This window comes from Dipodomys spectabilis, unplaced genomic scaffold, assembly GCF_019054845.1.
Source record: "Dipodomys spectabilis isolate Male_0828 unplaced genomic scaffold, ASM1905484v1 ptg000266l, whole genome shotgun sequence".
NCBI classification, from domain to species: domain Eukaryota; kingdom Metazoa; phylum Chordata; class Mammalia; order Rodentia; family Heteromyidae; genus Dipodomys; species Dipodomys spectabilis.
In genome coordinates this window covers 4866466-4879559 of record NW_024870943.1, presented here as the reverse complement: position 1 = coordinate 4879559, position 13094 = coordinate 4866466, and positions in this window count along the sequence as shown.

Genomic DNA, 13094 nt, shown 5'->3' with positions numbered 1-13094 from the left:
TAAACCCTGACATTAACTACACCCCTCCAAAATATTTTTAAAAGAGGATAGAAGTAGCATGATTGTATCGATACATGCACAAAAAGACTTTGACAGAATTCAACATCACTTCATTTAAAAAAAAAAAAAAAAAAGCTTTGAAGGCATTGGGAAGAGAGCGGGTCATGCCTCACCATCACAAAGCTTAGGCATGATAAATCTACAGTTGAAGCTGTTCTGAATGGGGAAAATTGAAAGCAAGTCTGCATAAGGAAGAAAGGTGAGGGAAATCAGCGATCTCCACTCTCTGATGTTATGAGTTTGGACATGATCCTTCTGCTTCTAGTTCATGGATGAGTTTGATGAGTACCACTGCTAGTTCAACTTGAAAAGTATTACAGAATCAGCCATGAATCCCCTGATTCCTGGGATTTTCCCTGTTTGGACTGTCAATGTCATTGGGTGTTATGGGCCTATTCAAATTGTTTTAATCTTCTTGGTGGAGGTCAAGCAGTTTGCATACATTTCTACTGGATTTTCCATTTTGTTAGAATGTAGGTTTTGAAAAGAGTCCTTCATTATCTTTTGGATTTCTTGGTGGTTTTTTGCAATGTTTGCATTGGCATCTCTGATTTTGTTCATTTGAGTCTCTTCTTTTCTTCATTAATTTAGGTAGTCATTTGTAAATTTTATTGTTTTTTTCCTAAAAGAGCAACTTATTATTTTGTTGATTTTATATAAACTGTATTTTTTGTCTCTAGTTACTTTATCCCTTATTCCTTACTACTCTCTCCATCTGGTTGTTTGAGGTTTGGTGTACATCTATTTTCCTAGTAGCTTTACTCACACTGTTTGTCTTATCTATATGTATACAATTACACTAAGAACTTTCCTTTCCATACTGCTTTTGCTGCACCCAGAGGGTCTCGTTTGAAGTGTTATATTTTTCAGTGAATTCCCACCTATTGTCAATAATGTGTTATTCAGTCACTGTATGTTTGAGTGTTTCAGTAGTGTTCTGTTGTTTAGGAGCAGTTTAATTGTGATCAGATAAGATACCAAGAGTTATTTCCATCCTTTTGTTTTTGCTCAGGCTGACTTTGTGTCCTAGAATATGGTTAATTTTGGAAAATGTTCCATGTGCTGCTGAAAAGAATGTGAGTTGTGTGCTTGTTGGGTAAAATACTTTCTAGAGGGCTTCTATGTCCATTTGAGTAATGGAGTTATTTAATTCAGAAGCTTTTTTGCTGTTTTTTGTTTGGTTGACTTATCTTTTGATGAAAGTGGGGTGTTAAAATCTCCCACTACTATTATGTTGGGGTCTATGAGGTTCTGTGAGGCTAAGAGTATTTGTTTAATGTCTTTATGTCTTCCATGGTTTGGTGCACAAATATTATCCACTATGATTTCCTCTTTGTGGATCATGTACTTTGTTAAGATGTGATGGTCTTATTTGTCTCTTTGTACTGATTTTAATGAGGAATATATTTTTATCAGATGACAATGTGGCCACTCTGCCCTTCTTGCAAGATGTATTTGCATGATGAATTTTGTACATCTTATAGCTCTGAATTATTTTTCCTGGTGCGATGAGTTTCTGTTGTTATAGTTGTTTTGTATTTTTTTCCCAATATACTGCTTACATCTTTAGGTTGGGGAGTTTACCCATTGATGTTGAATGTCACTATGGAGAACTATGTCATTGTTCCTGCCATCTTGTTATTTTCCTTTCGTGTGCTTTTTTCCTCTTTGGTAGTTACTAAACTTCTAATGATCTTTATTCAAGTCTATATATTGAATTCTTGTATTTATTCATAGTATAGTGATTTTATATAATGCTGTGTTTACTTTGTTTTCTCTTTTCTAATTGTAGACTTTCCTTTATTATGCCTTGTAGTTCTGATGTAATTCTATGGATTCTTTTTGTTGTTGTTGTTTGTCGTGGAAGGTTTGAGTTTCACCATCCATTGTGATTTTTAGCCAGGCTGGTTACACTAGTTTGGGTTGCCAATTCTTCTCATTTGTGGGTTGAATTATACCACTCCAGGCTCTCTCTGCATTCAGTTGGTATGGAGAAATCTGCAGTCATTCTCATCTTTTTTCTTTTGTAATAAAGTTCCTTCTTTAGTTTGCTGCATTTAAAAATGGTTTCTTGCTTTAGAACTTCAGTGTTTTCATTTTGATGTGTCTAGTGGTATTTCTTCTGTCACCCTGTCTGGTATGGGTTCTACATATCTCTACCAGGTAGATGAGATTCCACGTTGAGTTAGGGAAATTTTCTGTTCTTATTTTGTTAAATGGCTTATCAATGTGTGTCCAGAGCTTTGGACTGGAGAAAACCTTGTAGCACAGCCTGTGCATTAGAATCCTGACTCCCGTGCTATGGGGTACAGGAGCCCTACACAGCTGGCCCACCAGATTCCAAGCTCTGCAGAGCCAAGGCCCCAGCAGGGAAGTCAAAGAGTGCTCTGGGTTCCACTCAGTATGTCCCCAGGCCTGTGAAAACTAACTTTTAATAACCAGCAACATCCTGAAGTTTACTTTCTTATGAGTTTGTCTTGGAAAAAACACACATCTTGAAGTTGTAATTCTGTTCTCTAAGTAATCAACAGGCTGAGAACACTCAGAGAGAACTACAGGAATGGCATGAATGGGAGTGGGAGGAAGCTAAGCAAAGAGTAATACAGGAATTGAGAGAGCAGGATGAGAATACACAAAGATCACTAAAGGCATTCATGGGAACTATTAACAAAGAACTGAAGGAAGTCAGGGTGAACACGAAGGGAATGCTGAATGGAACCCAACAGAAGGAATGGGAGTCCAAGGAAACCATAACCAATCAACTAAGTGATTTGAGAATAAACACTGAACACCAAATTAAGGAAGTAAAGAAGTTCATACAAGATCTAAAACAAAGCTTCAACAAAGAATTTGAAGCCATCAAAGCTGACCAATTAGAAGGAAAAGAAATAAAAAACAAAGTAGAAAGTCTTGACAGCAGGTTACACCATGCAGAAGATCGAATCTCGGGGATTGAAGACAGCCTAGATATTATAGAGAAAGAACATACAACCATCCAAGACAAATCCAAGAAATATGAGAGATCTATCCAACACTTGGAAGACACAATAAGAAGGCCTACTCTAAGGATAATGGGTGTAGAGGAGCAGCTAGAAACAGAAGTTAATGGTCTAGGAAATTTGTTTAACAGGATGCTAGCAGAGAACTTCCCAAACATGCAAAAAGATAGGCCTATTCACATACAAGAAGCTTTTAGAACTCCAAACAGACCAGACCAGAATAGGACATCCCACTGTCACATTATAATCCACACAGGATCAATTCAGACCAAGGAAAAGTTCCTTAAAGCTGTGAAGGAGAAAAGATTAATCACCTATAAAGGGAAACCAATTAGAATCACCTCAGATTTCTCAGCAGAGACAATCAAAGCAAGAAGAGCCTGGAATGATGTATGCCATGCCCTAAAAACAAACAACTATCAACCAAGAATACTGTACCCAGCTAAACTCTCCTTCATAACTGAAGGCCAAATAAAAACCTTTCATAGCAAAGAAAAATTGAAACAATACATCTCCACCAAACCAGCCCTCCAAAAGACTCTTAAAGATGTTCTACATCTTTAAGATGTAGGACAACAAGACCACAATAAAGGCCAAGAAACTGCACCCAAACTGAGAATCCAAGAACCATAGGAAGAACCCAATTTTCGCAGCCCCCAAGAAGGTAGATAACATGGCAGGAACTCCCAAATACCTCTCAGTCCTATCTCTTAACATTAATGGACTTTACTCTCCAATTAAGCGACATAGACTGTCTAGTTGGATTAAAAAACAAGACCCTTCTATCTGCTGCCTTCAGGAGTCACATCTTGCCCATAAAGACAAACACATTTTCAATGTTAAAGGCTGGAACAAAATCTACCAAGGAAATGGCCCCCATAAACAGGCGGGAGTTGCAATGCTAATATCAGATAAAATAGACTTCAAATTAAAATTTGTGAGAAGAGATAAAGAAGGTTACTACATATTAATTAAGGGATCTCTCCTTCAGGAGGATATTACAATTCTAAATCTCATCCATTTCTGTCCTCTAAGATCCTCAGGAGCCCTTGGGACTCCATTTCACAAGAGCCAACACTGGGCCTGAAACTGATTTTCATCTTCCTCCTATTCTTCCTGAAGAACCATTTAGAATGGATCAATAATCTAATGCACTGATTTTTCATTCTGGTATCAAATGTTTGGCTGCTATATGCATCAGACATCACAATGCCATTCACAATATTCTCGTGTGAATCAATATGGGGGCTTTTCCTCATAGTCCAGCTGTGCATCGGTGTCATGGGGGCTCCCTGCTCTCCATGCTCTATCTGTACATGTTTTGATACCAACATCATCTGAAGAAGCCCATCGATGCTATCTTCATGCACCTGACTGTGGTCAACATCATGAACCTCATCTTCACAATGTTGCCAGACATCATGGCATCTTTCCATGTTCATGGTTTTCTGGACGATGTGGGCTGCAAGGCCGTGGTGTACCTTTTCAGAGTCACCCGGGCGCTTTCCATCTGCACCACCTTGCTCCAGTGCATGTGGCTTAAATCTAAGTCTTCAGTGTAGATTTTCCCTTCTTTCCTCTTCTTCTGGGTTGTCAATAACAGTCATCTATGTCCTGGTCATTAAGATTATGAAAGCCAAAAGCAATTTTACTCTTGCAGGTTCTGGATTTTCCAATGTATATTGTCATACTCAGCAGATAGAAGACAATAGATCATGGTATTTCATCTCTATCTTCTTATTTTGAGATCTTGTGTTTGTAATCCTCATGATCATTACCAGCCTCTATATGGTGACCCTCCTGTACCTACACAAGACAGCCTAGCACCTCCATAGTCCCAGGCTTGCCTCCCAGTCAGCACCCGAGAACAAACCCACCCACATCATCCTGCCGTTGGTCAGCTGTTTCTTGTTCTTCTATTGCTCCAACAACATCATGGACTTTTATTACTTTTACACAGCAGTGAAAATTCCAACACTGGAAGTGATCATTTGTATTTTATCATCAGGCTACCTAGCCATGTCTCTTTTCTTCCCTACGAAGAATAATAAAATTCTTTCCAAATGTACACTCTCCCTTTCATTGATGGGAAGTACCAGTTGTCATAAAGCATTCAATGGCTAATTAGACAGCCAGATCTTTTGCTCAAAAGCAGTGAAGTTTTTAGTAATGTACATGGGGAATAAAACTGTGTGTATAAACTATGTGTATTGAGCTCTTGAAGTCTTATTCAACTTCAGACATGTTGTAATTCTTAAACATTGAGGGAGTATGTTTTCTCAAACATTTTATATTTATATCCCCTGTTGTTGCTGTATTTGAGTTTGGTGCCATAGTATTGTATATACATTTATTTGAATTAGGGAAGTGAAGGGGAACAACAGAATGGTGAGATAAAGGACAAGGGCTGAGCCAATGCAGCATCAATATACAGAAGACAATATGTTGGATATGATCTGTACAAATTTTGGGGGGTGAGGAGGTAGGAGGGAGGGGGATAGAAAGTAGGAGAAAAAGGAGGGAAAGTATAACAAGTTTGTCAAAAAATGTATTTATTGGGCTGGGAAGGTGGTAGAGCACTTGCCTTGCATGCCTGAGGTCCTGGGTTCAATTCCCCAGCATCAAATAAGCAAAGAGAAAAATAGCCGGAGGTGGCACTGTGGCTCAAGTTCTAGCCTTGAGCTGAAGAGCTGAGGGACAGCACCCAGGTCCAGAGTTCAGGCCCCACGACCAGACCCCTCCAAAAATGTATTTATTTCTTTACTGATGTGACTGTAATCCCTGTGTATATTCCTTTGAAAAAAAAACATATATATGTGTATATATATATATATATATATACATATATATATATATGTATATATATATATATATACATATATATATATGTATATATATATATATTTTGTTGGTGGTGGGACCTGAACTCTGGGCCTGGGCGCTGTCCCTCAGCTCTTCAGCTCAAGGCTAGCGCACTACTACTTGAGCCACAGCGCCACTTTCTGCTTTTTCTGCTTATATGGTGCTGAGAAATCAAACTCTGGACCTCATGCATGCAAGGCAAGCACTCTACCACTAAGCCACCTTCCCAGTCCTTGACAATAATTTTTTTAAGTTTTTTTTTTTTTCATTTTTGTTGTTTCATGGGGCTTGAACTCTGACTCTGGGCGCTGACCCTCAGGTCTTCAGCTCAATGCGAGCACTCTACCACTTGAGCCACAGTGCTACTTCTGGTTTTCTGGTGGTTAATTGGAGATTAGAGTCTCACAGCCTTTCCTGCCTGGGCTGGCTTTGAACCTTGATCCTCATATCTCAGCTTCCTGAGTAGCTAGGGTTACAGTTGTGAGCCACCAGTGCCCAGCTCAAAAAAAAAGTTTTATATTGCTTAGTTGCTTAAACTATTATTTGTGGGGGGCTGGAAATGTGCTTTAGTGGTAGAGTACTTGCCTAACATTCAAGAAGCCCTGGGCTCAATTCCTCAAAATCACATACATAGAAAAAGCCAGAAGTGGTGTAGTGGCTCAAGTGATAGAGTGCTAGCCTGGAGTCAAAGAACTCATTAACAAGCCAGGCGTTGGTGGCTCACGCCTGTAATCCTTTGTATTCCGAAGGCTGAGATCTAAGTATCGAAGTTCAAAGCCAGCCCAGGCAGGAAACTCCATGAGACTCATCTCCAATAAACCACTCAGAAAATTGTAAGTGGAGCCATGGCTCAAGTGGTAGAGTGCTTGCTGTGAGCTGAAGAGCTCAGGAACAATGTCCAGGCCCTGAGTTCAAGACCGAGAACTGCCCCTCCAAAAAAAGATTATTGGTGGGATAAAAGAAATACATTTCCTGTACACTATTAAAATTAAAAATAATTTCTGTTTTTTAATAAAGACAGCAGCTAGGCAGTCTATTTCTACCTTTCTTTCCCTCCCTAATAACAATGCTGTTTGTTATATGGAATTTTATTTGATGGCTCTATGAATTCTGGTGATCCAGTGACAAAGCAGCATCTAGCCAATGAGGAAGCAAGATGTAGCCAATGTCAAAGGATACAGCCAGAACCAGGCACAGGTGGCTCATGCCCATAATCCTAGCTAGTCAGAAGGCACCTCGGTTCTCAGGCACCCTGGGAAGAAAAGTTAGTGATACCCTTACTTCAACTAATCACAGGAAAAGCCAGAAATAATTCTATGGCTCAAGTGGTAGAGTGCTAGCCTTGAGCAAAAGAAGCCCAGGGACAGTGCCCAGGCCCTGAGTTCAAGCCCCAGGTCTGGCAAAAAAGAAAAAAGAGTCGAGCTTGCAGCCAATGACAAAGAAAATTGTAGCCATTACCAAAGCAGGAGGCAACCAATGACAATCAGGATGCAGTCAACACAGAGATGTGTATACACCATGACACATATTCTTCCATCCTGTGATCTCCAGGACTCTACTCTGTGACAAGCAGTGTGGCAAAGGCATAATGGAGATCAGTGTTCTGATTTAGACAACAAAGGAAACCTTCCAAGATAGGGCCGTGGAGAGAATAAGTCCCTGCAGGTCCTGTCGTCCATCACCACTGGACTTTCTGGAGAAGTGTCATGAGGAAAAGGGGTGCTGTTCAGTCTGGAGCCCACTGGACATTGGGTATTTTATTCTATTCTATTTTTTGGTCACAGACCAGGACTGGAACTCAGTATCTGATGCTTTCATTCATCATCTGATGCTCCACAAGTCCCCTATCCGGCCCCTGGACACTCAACCTAGTTTGAAGTCTACTCCCCCCGGTTATACTTCCTGTTCACAGTCGCTATACACAGTTGGCTCTCCTGATAGTATGTATTAATCTTTGATTATTGTTTAGACCTTACTATTTACTGTTTGTGTGTGTTTAGCCAATTTGCATCTTTGGAGTGAAATCCATTTGATTATCATGTGTGATCTTTACATTTCCTTACGGTTTTCTATTTTACAGTGTTCTTACCATGCTTTGATAGCAGGGAAATTCTGTTTCATCACCTGAGTTCTCAAGAGTCTCCCCTCTGTTATGAAATTGTTGCAGGAGCCTCTCCATTAAGAGTTTGAGGTTTTTTGTTTGAGTTTTCTTTGTCATTGTGCTCGTCCTGGGGCTGGAAGGGAAGACCAAGTTTGTGTGCCTGAGCTTTTGCACATGAACCCATATAATAATTTTTAACTTTATTTTATTATAAAGATGTTGTACACAGGGGTTATGGTAACATGGTAAGGTAATGGGTAAATTTCTAGTTGAGCATTGTTGTAATAATTATTTTAAATTATAGAAACTTAAAAAATAAAATAAACAGGCTGGGAATGTGGCTTATTGATAGAGTGCTTGCCTGGCATGCATGAAGCCCTGGGTTCCATTCCTCAGTACCACATACACAGAAAAAGCTGCAAGGGGCACTGTGTCTCAAGTAGTACAGCTCTAGCCTTGGGCATACAGAGGCTTGGGGACAGTTCCCAGGCCCTGGGGTAAAGACAAAGGACAGGCAAAATTTTTTAGAATAATAAAATAGTTTTTCCCATAATAAAAACTAAAGCCAGACACATTCATAACTGAAGACCGTCCAAGCTTTCAGAAGGAACAAACATCAATGCTTCTCAAACTACAAAGGGGACCACCTCCACAAGTATGTTACAACACAAGGGAAAGAAAGATGACATTTATCAACAGGCACCTTATTCTTATACTGCTTTGTGGAAAGGCAACTCCTCTGTACAACTACTTAAAGATTAAAAAAATAAAACTAACTAAATCAAACAAATATGTAGAAATCAACAATACTTCACATAAAGAGATAAGATCTGAAATCAAGCCTTAACATTAACTGCACCCCTCAAAAACACTTTTGAAAAAAGAACAGAAGAAACATGATCATATCAATACATGCACAAAATACCTTTAACAAAATTTAACAAGACTTCATATTTTTTTGTCATCATGGGGCTGAACTCTAGGCCGCAGAACTGTCCCTCAGCTCTTCAGCTCAAGGCTACGATTTGAGCCATTGTGCCACTTCCAGTTTTTTTCTCCTTATGTAGTGCTGAGGAATCAAACACCAGGGCCTCATGCATGTGAGGCAAGCACTCTACCAGTGAGCCACCTTCCCAGCCCAGGAAGACTTCATTTAAAAAGCTCTGAAGGGATTAGGAAGAGAGTGGGACATGCCTCAACGTCCCAAAGCTTATGTATGATAAATCTATAGTTCACACTGTCCTAAATGGGGAAAATTGAAAGAAGTCTGCATAAGGAAGGAAGGTGAGGGAACTCAACAATCTTCACTCTTTGATGCTATGAATATGGACTTGATCTTTCTCCCTCTATTTCACTGAGAAGTTTGATGAGTACCAGTATTAAACTTGAAAAGTCTTGCAGAATTCAGCCATGAATCCCCTCGTTCCTGGGTTTTTCCTTTTTGGAAAACTGCCGATTATTTCTTCAGTCTCATTGCATATTGTGGGCCTGTTTGACTGGTTTATCATTTCCTGATTCAGCTTTAGCAATTTGTATACATTTCTTCTTGATTTTCCATCTTATTTGAATATAGGTTTTGAAAGTATTCCCTAATAATCTTTTGAATTTCATAGTTGTTTTTTTTGCAATGTTTCTATTAGCATTTTTAATTTTGTTAATTTGAGATTCATCTTCACTGATTTCGGTAGTGGTCTGTTAAGTGTATTGATTTTTTTTCAAATGTCACCTTTTGGTTTGTTGATTTTATGCAAGAGTTCTTTTTTTTGCCAGTCCTAGGGCTTGTACTCAGGGCCTGAGGACTGTCCCTAAGCTTCTTTTGCTCCAGGCTAGCACTCTACCACTGGAGCCACAGCACCACTTCCCACTTTGTTTGTTTATGTGGTACTGAGGAATTGAATCCAGGGTTTTATGCATGCTAGGCAAGCACTCCACCACTAAGTGACATTCCCAGCCCCTGTGTACAATCCTTTCAGTCTCTAGTTTATTTAGTTCTCCCCTATTCTTTTTCTTTTTTTTTTATTATGGAGTCTGAACTCTGGGCCTGGGTGCTGTCCTTCAGCTCTTCAGCTCAAGATTGGGGTTCTATCACTTGACCCACAATACCACTTTTGGCTTTTTCTGCTTATATGGTACTGAGAATCAAACCCAGGGCCTCATGCAAGCAAGGCAAGCACTCTAACACTGAGCCACCTTCCTAGACCCCCTATTCTTTACTGTCTCTCTCCATCTGGTAGTTTGGTGTTTGGTTTGTTTCTGTTTTTTAAGCACTGGTAGTTGCTTCATGAGGTTATTCATTTGTACTGTTTCTCTGTTCTTTATTTTCACAATTTGTGCTATGAAGTTTCCTCTCAATACTGCTTTTGTAGTATCCTTAAGGCCCTGGTATGATGTGTTTTCATTTTCATTGAATCGTAAGACCTTTCTGATTTCCTCTTTTATTTCTTCAGTGACCAACCTGTTGTTCATACGTGTGAGAGTGTTCTGCAGTGTTTTGTTATTGAGGAGCAGTTTCATTCCATTGTGATTAGATAGGACATCAAGAGTTATCTCCATCCTTTGGTTTTTGCTCAGGCTTGCTGTGTGTCCTAGGATATGGTCACTTTTGGAGATTGTTCCATGCACCACTGAGAATGTGAGTTGTGTGGTTGTTGGGTGAAATACTTTGTAGATGTCTACATGGATACTGTGGTCATTTAATTCAGAAGCTTCTTTGCTGATCTTTTGTTTGGTTGACATATCCTTTGGTGAGAATGGGATGTTAAAGTCTCCCACTATTGTTGTGTTGGGGTCTATCATGTTCTGTAAGTGTAAGAGTATTTTTCCAATGTATTTATGTCCTCCATTGTTTGGTGTGTGTAAATATTAACCACTATAATTACTTCTTTGTGGATTATGTCCTTTGTTAATATGCAATGGCTTTCCTTGTCTCTTCATACTGATGTTAAAGGGAAGTCTATTTTGTCAGAGAAATATATAGCCACATGGCCTTTCTTACAAGATACATTTTCATGAAATATCTTTGTCCAAGCTTTTACTGGGAATTTGTGCTTTTGTTTTGACTGTGAAATGACTTTGTGGGATACAACAAAATTTAGATGAGCCGGGTGTTGGTGGCTCACACCTGTAATCCTAGCTACTCAGGAGGCTGAGATCTGAGAATCTTGGTTCAAAGGCAGCCCGGGCAGCAAAGTCCAGGAGACCCTTATCTCCAATTAACCACCAGAAAACGAAGTGGCATTAGCTCCTCTTGAGCTGAAGAGCTAAGGGATAGTGCCCAGGCACTAGTTCAAGGCCCATGACCGACAAAAACAATAAAACAAAAACTCAGATGAATTATTGGGTTTTGTGTTTTGGTCCAACCTACTACTCTACCTCTTTTGGTTGGGGAGTTGAGCCCATTGGTATCTATAAAGAAACGTGTCCATGCCGGGAGCCAATGGCTCATGCCTGTAATCCTAGCTACTTAGGAGGCTGAGATCTGAGGATCGAGATTCAAAGCCAGCCCAGACAGGAAAGTCCGTCAAACTCTTATCTCCAATAAACCACCAGAAAACCAGAAGTGGCGCTGTGGCTTAAGTGGTAGAGCGCTAGCCTTGAGCTGAAGAGCTGAGGGACAGCGCTCAGGCCCAGAGTTCAAGCCAGACGACCGACAAAAAAAAAGTCTCATTTCCTGAGATTTTGTTGTTTTCCTGCAGTATGCTTCCTCTTCTTGTATTTATTAGTCTTCAAGAGCTTTTTACTCAGTGCTTTGTTTCCTTGACTTTGATTATTCTTTTCAGATTGTCAGCTTCTCTTTATTATGGTTTGTAGTGCTGGTTTGGTGTCCACGGATTCTTGGTCTATGTTTTTCATGGAAAAGTTTCCTTACACCATCCATTGTGACTATTACATTCCTTGGTTACCCCAGTTTGGGTTTCCATTACTGTCCTTCAAAACTGCTAGGGGCTCTCCTTGCATTCAGAGTTGGTATGGAGAAATCCACAGTAATACTATCTTCTTTCCGTTGTAATAAAGTTCTTCCTTTGGTTTTTGCTTCATTTAAAAATAGTTTCTTGTTCTTGAAGTGCAAAGGTTTCACTGTGATGTGTCTAGAGATATTCTTCTTGGATCCTGACTGCTACAACTTCTACAAGTCTCTGTTAGGTGGGTGAGGTTCTGTCTGTTGAGACAGGAGATATTTTCTGTTCTTAATTTGTTACCTAGTTTTTCAATGTGTATCCAGAGACCTTGTGAAAAGAAAACTTTCTAGCATATCTTATGTGCTAGTTTATGACCCCTGTGCTGTGGGTTCCTGGAGTCCCCGAGCTCTGGTGCACCAGATGCTGTACTCTGCAGATCCAGGGCACAGGGTCACCCATGGTGGCGAAGCCTAGTGGGAAAGGCAGAGAGCATTCTGGGTTTGCTCCAAGTTCAGGATGCACCCAACTTTTAATAAGCAGCTACGTCCTGAAGTTTACTTTCTGATGAGTTTGACTTGTATTATTTTACTCTATAAGCATAGTGTGTTCTCTAAGCGATTCCTTCAGCACCTGGGAGACTGATTGGCTCTCCTGTGGGGACATCAGATTGACACCTTGTAAACAAGGCCGTCAAGACAGCATGTGACACTGATTGATGTCCACTGGGAGAAGCCTAATCACCCTGGTATGGTTTATAGTGAAGGCTGGTCACGGGCAGGCTATCTAGCCTATCCAGCCTTTTTTTTTTTGTTATAGGGCTTCAACTCTAGGCCTGGGCACTGTCTCTAAGCTCCTCTGCTCAAAGCAAGCACTCTACCACTTGAGCCACAGCACCACTTCCAGTGTCCTGGTAGTTAATTGGAGATACGAGTCTCACAGACTTTCCTACCCACACTGGCTTTAAACTATGATTCTCAGATCTGAGACTCCTGAGTAGCTATGATTACAGGTGTAAGCCACTGGCAGCCTGCTCAGATGTTTTTCTTATAGCTTATCAATTCTGTGAAATGACAGATGTTAGAATTGCACTCTTCCCAGTTTATATCATTTTAATTGTCATTATTATTTTGTAATTTTATTATAAAGCTAATATACAGGGTTACTATTTCATAA